Source organism: Salvia miltiorrhiza, chromosome 2 (assembly GCF_028751815.1).
Source record: "Salvia miltiorrhiza cultivar Shanhuang (shh) chromosome 2, IMPLAD_Smil_shh, whole genome shotgun sequence".
NCBI lineage: Eukaryota > Viridiplantae > Streptophyta > Magnoliopsida > Lamiales > Lamiaceae > Salvia > Salvia miltiorrhiza.
In genome coordinates, this window is record NC_080388.1 from 10974438 (window position 1) to 10982667 (window position 8230).

An 8230-nucleotide genomic window follows, 5' to 3' on the forward strand; every position below is an offset into this window, starting at 1 on the left:
ATATTCTATTAAATTTAATCATTGAAAAAAAATTAGATAAAGAAATACTTGTAATATGTATTTAAAATAAATAGTTTTCCATATTTTTTTATAGTTGCAATAGTTTTTCACAGTAAATTTATATTAAACTTCATAATACAAAATCTAAAAAAAATTGTAAATAGATTTCAATATTTGCAAACCTAAATAAAAGTATAGACGTTTTTGAACTAATAGGTTCGTCAATTGATTGTTCATTTTTTTTTCTAAAATAATAAAAATACCCGTTTATATAAATTTTGTACAATTTTTCTATATTTACGAATAAAAGTTAATTTAAGATCTCATATGTCATATAAGCATCATCTCATCTCATTTCTATAAGACCAGTCGATCACCAATAACTCGAAAGACAATATTTTACTTTTGAACGCCAAACTTTTGAGCATTATCTCGTCTGGACCTTGAAACACTATATCTGACTTTTATGTGTCAATCGTTTGAACATCACAATCTGATGCTTTAAATATTATAACTCAAGTCTAAACATTATTTTCATTAGGAGCTTGAAAGACAAGGACTGACCTGTGAGATTATACAATCTGAAGCTTATAAGATCATAATTAACTTCTAAACATCATCTTGTACGGAGTTTGAAAAACCATAACAGGTTTATGTGCATCATCTCATTTGGAGCTTAAAATAACATAATTGAGTTTCACATATCATTTTGTTTAGAGTTTAAAAGAATAGAACTGGCTAGTAAGCATCATCTTATTTGAAGTTTGGAAGACCATAACTAAGTTTCGAGAATCATCTCATCTAAGGCTTAAAAAAATGATATGAGATTCAAATTATATCATATTAATTTATTTAGTATTTCAATTGGTAAATTTTCATAAAAATCAATGTGTAATTCAACTTTTATAAAATAAAAAAAATATATGCAAAATATCTTATTTTATGACCAAAGTAAAATGAATAAATAATTTATTTAATCACTCGTATTTAGTTTTAAAAATAAAATTAAAGAATTTTTTATTTAACCAAATAAATTTGATCAACTTGAATTGACAAAGCAATTCAAATAGTATTAATCTCAATCATTCCACTAATTAAATATAAAATTTTGGGTTGGAGAGTAAGAGCATCCTTTTATATAGATTTAATTTTGGTGAAATCTCATAAAAAATCATTGTGGGATGAGAAAATTTAGATAAATAAGAATGGATAAATATTAAAATCTTTGGAGAATTAGGATAAATAAAAATGCAAAAATATGGTGATGCAACATAGCAGTATTGATTATTAAAAAAAGTGTGTTACCCGTCGAAATTCGACAGGATATTATACTACATTATAATTTATAAATAAATATTTTTTGTTAATAATAGTGGTAATAGTTTACACTATTCGTTTGACATGATTTTGATATCGTTCATAATTTTTTTACATTATTATTATGCCTCAAAAGTAATATCTTTAGCTGACATAACTAAAAAAATCATCTCATAAACACAGCTTATAATTAGAAGTTTTTTCACGTCAATTTGAACTTACAATAACTCGATCAGAATTGGCAAGCCTTTTTACCATTGTGTGTTGTATATTGGCAAGCCCTTTTACCAGAAAAGTCATTTTCTAATGTTTGCAAGTATGGCTCTCTATTTTCTGGACTTGTCTTCATGAGATATAAATCTCTGTACTATAACAATTGTATACAGATTAGTACTAAGGTTGTGTAGGAGAGTTGATTTTCTACTGAGTATCAAGTTCTTTATCATCTAACACCTTCTACAGCTGTTGTATCCCGCCGATTTATGGCCAATGGTCTCACCATCCAGAACACAGCAAGCCTTAAGCTCAGCAAGAAATAGCTTTCTGGTCAGACAACGATCTCTCTGTCGTGGAAAATTGTGAATTCCTTGGCAATGAGGATGCCCTATACGTGCACAGCTTGCGCCGGTACTACAAGTCATGCCGCATCCAAGCTTTCCGGCTTACTCAAAGATTTTATGGTGAACGCACATGCATCAAAGATCCTCTGAGTGTCATGGACTACAATCACTTTGGAGATATGCTACTTTAGGAGGCAGTACTGGAACAACCAGGAACTCTTCATATATACATACATAAAGTTCCAAATTGTCAAGCACCTGAACAATAGACAACCAAAGAAGAGCTTCGATGCAGATTCTCTCATTTCCGATGGTTCCTCAACAACTTCAATCATAAGTTTCAGAATACCTGTTCAACATTTGCAATATAAAAATTGATCCCTAGCTTATAAATAATGTGAAAACAACCTACAAACAAACAGAAGTACTAAAGAGCAAACATACTTCCTCACACTTTTACTTTACTATTTAATAAAGATAAAGAGTCAATAACAGAATGGACTAAACATAAAATACCTCATCATGCTTTGCATATATCATATATTAAATAATTTAAATGCTCTAATATGAGAGGGGCAATCAGATGAATGGATGTATTGTGCAATGCATATACACCAAGTACTAATCATTCACATATACAAAGACTGAAGCTCACTCTTGGGAGTATTCTTAAGAAAAAAAAAAAACTAATGACAAGTTCACCTGAAAAAAACATAATACATTTCTTTAGTTTCTGAATTGGCACCCTTTTTTCCTTAGCAAATATGACACTGACTCGGCCATCAATTCTCGAACACAATATTTAGGGTAGTATCGTAAGTTTGCCGTGATTCAGACGAAGAGTACAACATAAATGGAGAAAGCAAGTAAAGAATGAAAAATTAAGCATATATGAAATCCAAAACTGCAAATAGAATACATAATTGAGAGAGCGCCATGTAGGATACAGAATTGCTGAGAGCTCTCAAATATGTATCTGTATATATAATTAATAGATTTGAGAGCGCCACGTAGGATACATATTTTGAAACAATTCTACCAAAAATATTGACATGAAAGACTGCAAATAGTGCAGGAATTGAATATAAAGATGCAGAAGCAAATTAGATGGAAAATAGTAGCTTTCATTCAGAATTTGTAAACCAAATAATCATAATTTTAAGGGTGGAGAGGAGAGATATACTCATAATTTGTAAACCAAATAATCATATTTTATAGATTCATGTGTGTGTGTGATCACGAAGCGATAGTGAAGAGTGCAATCAGTTTCTATGTCAGATAATTTTAATAGTGTTAAAGAACTAACATTAACCATATCTTTCTGAGCATCTTGTAGCTCACCATTTCTCTTGCGCTCCTGCACAACTAAACTTTGGTTTAATGCTTCCAGACCATCAATGTCTCATTCCTTCTCCCTTAGGGCTTTTATCAGCAACTCAACTTGCTTTAACACTTCTTGATCACCTTCATCTCCCATGTGCTTCATAAAATTTACTTTACCTCTCAACTGCTCAATTTCAAGTTGTACTGCTTGTTTTGAATCCAATTGTTTCTCCAGCATAATGATTTTCTTATGGAGTTCCTCCTTTTGTTTCTGAAATTACAAAGCCAACATAGGATTTCCTATAACTATCTGAACTTCACATGTGAAAGATTTCAGTTATGAGAATGACTAAATACCTTCTGTTCGTCTGCCAACCTCATTACTTTTTCACCAGCCTTTCTATGTTCCTCAGCAGCAGCTTGGAGGGAGCGATTTTTTCACTGCATTATGAAAAGAAATGAAAAGGAGTAAAAGAACAGACCGCAACTGAAGAGTATGTCAGATGGGAAATAAGATTATGGAACAACCTGCAAAGTGATAAGAATATAGCCCTCTCCTCAAAACAGCTCATTGAAGGAACCTGGGTGTGTATGATCCCAAATTTTAGAAATAAAAAACTAAAAAGTATACTCTAACAGAACTGTTGTTTTTCATGCCTGCATATCAATATGAAATGCCCAAAAAATCTTATCTTTAAACACAGATATATCGAATCCAATAACCTTGCAATAAAGGATGATATTGAACTAACCTTGCAACAACAGAATCCCCAGACGAAAAACAGTAGTACCTGTACACAATAGCATATCCATGGTTAGTTCTTTAAATAAATTGAAAACTGAAGACAAAATCCACGACATCAATATATATATATGCGACCAGAATTGAAAAAATCGAAACAAACACATCATTCTCCAAAAACGAAAAAAACCAAAACCATGATCGAGATGGAATAACATTAAACCACACATGGCACTAAACTTCAATGAGCCTCGATCCTTCCCACAAAACTCAGAACCTCAAAGTTGAAAGAATTACCGTATATTGCTCCAAGGACGAAGAATGACCTGCAACTTTTCCTTCTCTCTGAAATTTCTAAAGCCCACTTGTAGAGGAATAGCCTGCCAAGAATTTTAATAAAAAATCAAGGTGTAAACATGTCATAAATCCGCTGATTTGCCTTTCCAAATCTATCACTCTCACCTTGAATCATGGATCTGTAGCGTGGGGTGCAGCCATGGATGAAGCACCTCCCTAATTTGTGCCATGGAAATTGACAGAGAGAGACTGAATCTCCCAATTACAGAGCAGGATGTTTGAGATTTGTGGGAAGATTCGACATCGATTGTTTGAGAAGTCGCGACAGAGAATAAATCTCTCAATTACACAGCGGGTTGTTTATAAATCTCTCAATTACACAGCGGATTGTTTGAGATTTGTGGCAAGATTGATGGAAACTTATATTGGGAGAGAAGCTTTGAGAGATGTAACGGCTGAAGCGTGGCTGTGTAAAATTTGTGGGAAAAAAGATGTGAAGGTTGAAGCTAGGCGTGAGGAAAAAGCATTTGAGATAATATGAAATAAAGGATTGTGGGAGTGCCATGTAGGAGAGAGAATCACTATGGAGGCTGCAATATGAATTGCTTTATAGAATTGATAGATAAGAATCATTTCAGCCCTTAAATCATTAAGATCTACGGTTGCTCTCACGGTAGCCCTTTCCTAAAAGGAAATTGATATATATAACGATCAATTAATAGTTTATTAGTTTAGAGATTATCTTTTTAATTTCAGAAATTAATAATAATTTTAGATCAAAAAATAATATGTAAAAGAAATGCATAATGTTTCAGATGTAATTTGGGATCACTGCTGAATACGTTTGATTGGAAGGTGGAAAGGTGGGAGAATGGAGATGGATGAGAAGTTTTGGAATCACATTAGAGAGCTTAACAGATATTAAGCCACAATTCGCGTTTCCATCATATCTTGATTGGTTTGGAAATGTAATGTGTGTGCCTATTGGCACGTGTAAGCTAACCCCTCTTTCTATGTAGTTCGTTAAACGTAAAATATAAGTGGCTAAAAAACCCAAATTCTCCTGTCAGATTATATATATATGTATATGTGAGACGGATCGGGTCAGGATTGGAGAGCGGGTCTAGGTATGGATTGTAGATTTAGATCAAATCATTCAAAGTAATTATTGTTGTGATGAAAATAATTATTTTTTGTAATAATAATAATTATTTGATCAAAATAATTTAACGCCATTGCGCCCGAGCCCTCTTCTGCTCTGTTAGTCAAGACTTGTTGAAAAATATGAATTATTCGAAGTAATTATTATTGTGATAAAAAAAAAATAATCGACATGAAGGAAAGTAATATTTTTGAAATATTATCTTTCTTTATATTGACAAACATGATTTTCGTACCTCAATTCCACATGATTTGTTCTCATTTCCCTTCATGTTTTGCTTGTGAATGCTTGTTTGTGCCCTAATGTTTAGTTTTATGAAGATTTGATGCCTTGGTGTAGTTTTGGAGTGATTTCAGGAAAAATTAAGGATTAATTGAAGCATTTTGAAGACATGAGATTGAAGTATGTCTCGAGAGGAATCCGTGAGCGCAAATGGCGACCAAATCCGAGTCCGGACGAGGGAGAACGGAGCAAAACGAGCCGACTTTGCAATTTGCATAAAGCCCAAGACCCTGCGGTCCCGGGCCGCGGCCACGGGCCCGACCGCGGGCCACTGCTCCAAAATCGTCCAGAACGCCAGACGGCGCCCGCGGTCCGGGCTGCAGCCACGGGGCCCTCCAACAGCTCCCCCACAGTCCTATACTGTGGTCACGGTCGTGACCGCGGTCAAAAGGCGAAATTATGCGTTTTTGTGGGCCCAGAAGGGATTTTTAGCCCCAAATACCCCTTCTTCTCTCATTTTTCACATCATTCACCATAAATCACCTCTCCAAACCCTAGCCTCCATTTTTTTCTCCTCCAACCCATCATTTTCTTCTACTATTTTCTCTCTTCCACACATTAGAACAACGTACACCAAAATCAAAGAAAGAAGGGAAAGACTTGGAAATGAGCTCATCAAGACTACATGATTGAAGATCAAGATTATAGGATTTGTCTATGAATCTCTATCTCTTTATATATATATATATATATATATATATATATATATATATATATATATATCTTTGTTTATGTTTTCTTATGACTTGGGATTTATTTTTATTATGAATATGTTTGGCTAAAATCCCTTATCTTAGGGATTAGATTAGATGGATTTGTAATGAATTGATTTCTCTATTTAATGTATATCTTGATTGTGCTTATTGTATCTTCTCAAGCCCTAAATTTATCTCTTGTACGATTGGTTGGCCACCTTTTGTGCATTTCTAATTTGTGATTTGAATCGGGAGAGAATAATTACAATAGATTAGAAGTTTGATATATATCATCTCAATAAACCGGGAGGTTGAGAGTTGGGTGAGGGCTTATTGTTCTTTTTGTGATCTTGAGAGTTATATGTTAGAAATTGATCGGAGACGGCAATTATGACCCATAATCTATTGTTTTAATCGTCCACGAGGGGGCTAAAGGAAGAAATTTCGCCCAAAAAAATTACTACACATTGTCTAATTTGATGACAATATATCATTTTAACTAAACATTTATATGTGTCATTATCAAAGTTATGAAAATCTCATTACGACTTTAGATATTTTCGGCCCCCACCCCTCTTACCCCACCCCAAAAAAATTATGATAAAAAAAAAAAACCTCTTGCATGCGACAGGTAATATCTCATTACGACATGAGATCTTTTGTTACCCCTCCACCTTTTCACGTGGGATCCTCTGTTCCAGGATATAATGTGTACCATTATGTAGTACTCTCATTAAGTTTAAATTATTTTTTGTTTAATTTTAATTTATTATGCATTAAAATAATATAAAAATAATTAACAAAGGTTCACTCATCCAATTAGAGTTTATAATTATTTTTTTATATTTATTTGAAGTGGAGAAACACACGCACCTACAACGATTTGAAATTATCGTAGACAAAAGTTTCAAAAAAAAAAAAACACGGATTTACACTCCGTTGTCGAAGACCGTGCGTAAACAAAAGCTTAAAAAACATCCACATATATTATGGGTTTTACAGTACCAATATTAATTGCTTACTAAAGACTACATGTGTAGTAATAACTCAAAACATTGCGCACATGCACTATAGTTTGGTAAACAACCCATAGCCTATATGTATAAACTATGCCTTTTTTTTTTTTTTTTTTTCAAAAAACGTAGTCATAGTGTTGTAGAAAAAATCCAAATTTGTAATAGTAACATAAAAATAAGGGATATTGACCTCTAAAATTAAGTACAAACCTTTAACCATTTTATGAATTTTTCTCTTGCTTGATATGATAATATATCAACTTTCCTTTTTTTATTATTTTATTACAAAACAAAAAATCTTCAAATTTAGAACCATTTTAAAGTGAATCAAGCTAAAAAATCATGATAAATTCTACGTCTTTAATTTTTTGTAAGTTAAAAAATATAGCACAAATTCAAGCTAAGACGAAAAAAAACAAAAAAAAAAAAAACAAAACAAAATTCACGTACGCATCACACTCTTTTCTGAAATTTATAAAAATTTGAAGATTTTAATTTTGTGATAAATTAATAATTTTTTTTTAATGTTTTTGTATTATCATTACCGAAATTGTAGCTCATATAAAAGCAAAAAAAATAACTAAATTTAATTTTGTTTTATTTACATGACAAAATCCCTTAAAATAAATCGAACTCGTTTCATTATCTGATATATTCATTCGATGTGTGTTCGGTCAATCTCGTGGGGCATGTTGAGGAGAATGTCTATTGCATCATTTAATTGTCTCTTCTTCAACTAAAAGAATAGACAGCTAAGCCTCTGAAAAGGTCATCACTTCACCGAAATAGACAAGCGTGTATACAGACTATTGTTAGATAAAATTTAAAGAGGTAAT

The 8230-nt window shown here is 32.4% G+C and overlaps 1 long non-coding RNA gene across 4 annotated transcripts; it reads right to left on the reverse strand.

The window, feature by feature from the left end:
* Positions 1 to 1471: 1471 nt before the first annotated feature.
* Positions 1472 to 5074, reverse strand: LOC131013692 (uncharacterized). 4 transcript variants are annotated; one of them, XR_009097783.1, is made up of 7 exons: positions 4405 to 5074; positions 4240 to 4322; positions 3953 to 3991; positions 3729 to 3781; positions 3558 to 3641; positions 3184 to 3471; positions 1472 to 2135 (listed from the first exon to the last, which is right to left on the reverse strand). It is a non-coding gene; the product is annotated as an uncharacterized LOC131013692 (long non-coding RNA). The 4 variants fall into 4 exon arrangements; XR_009097782.1 differs by having other exon boundaries at positions 1472 to 2226; XR_009097784.1 differs by having other exon boundaries at positions 3219 to 3471; positions 4405 to 5072.
* Positions 5075 to 8230: the final 3156 nt, after the last annotated feature.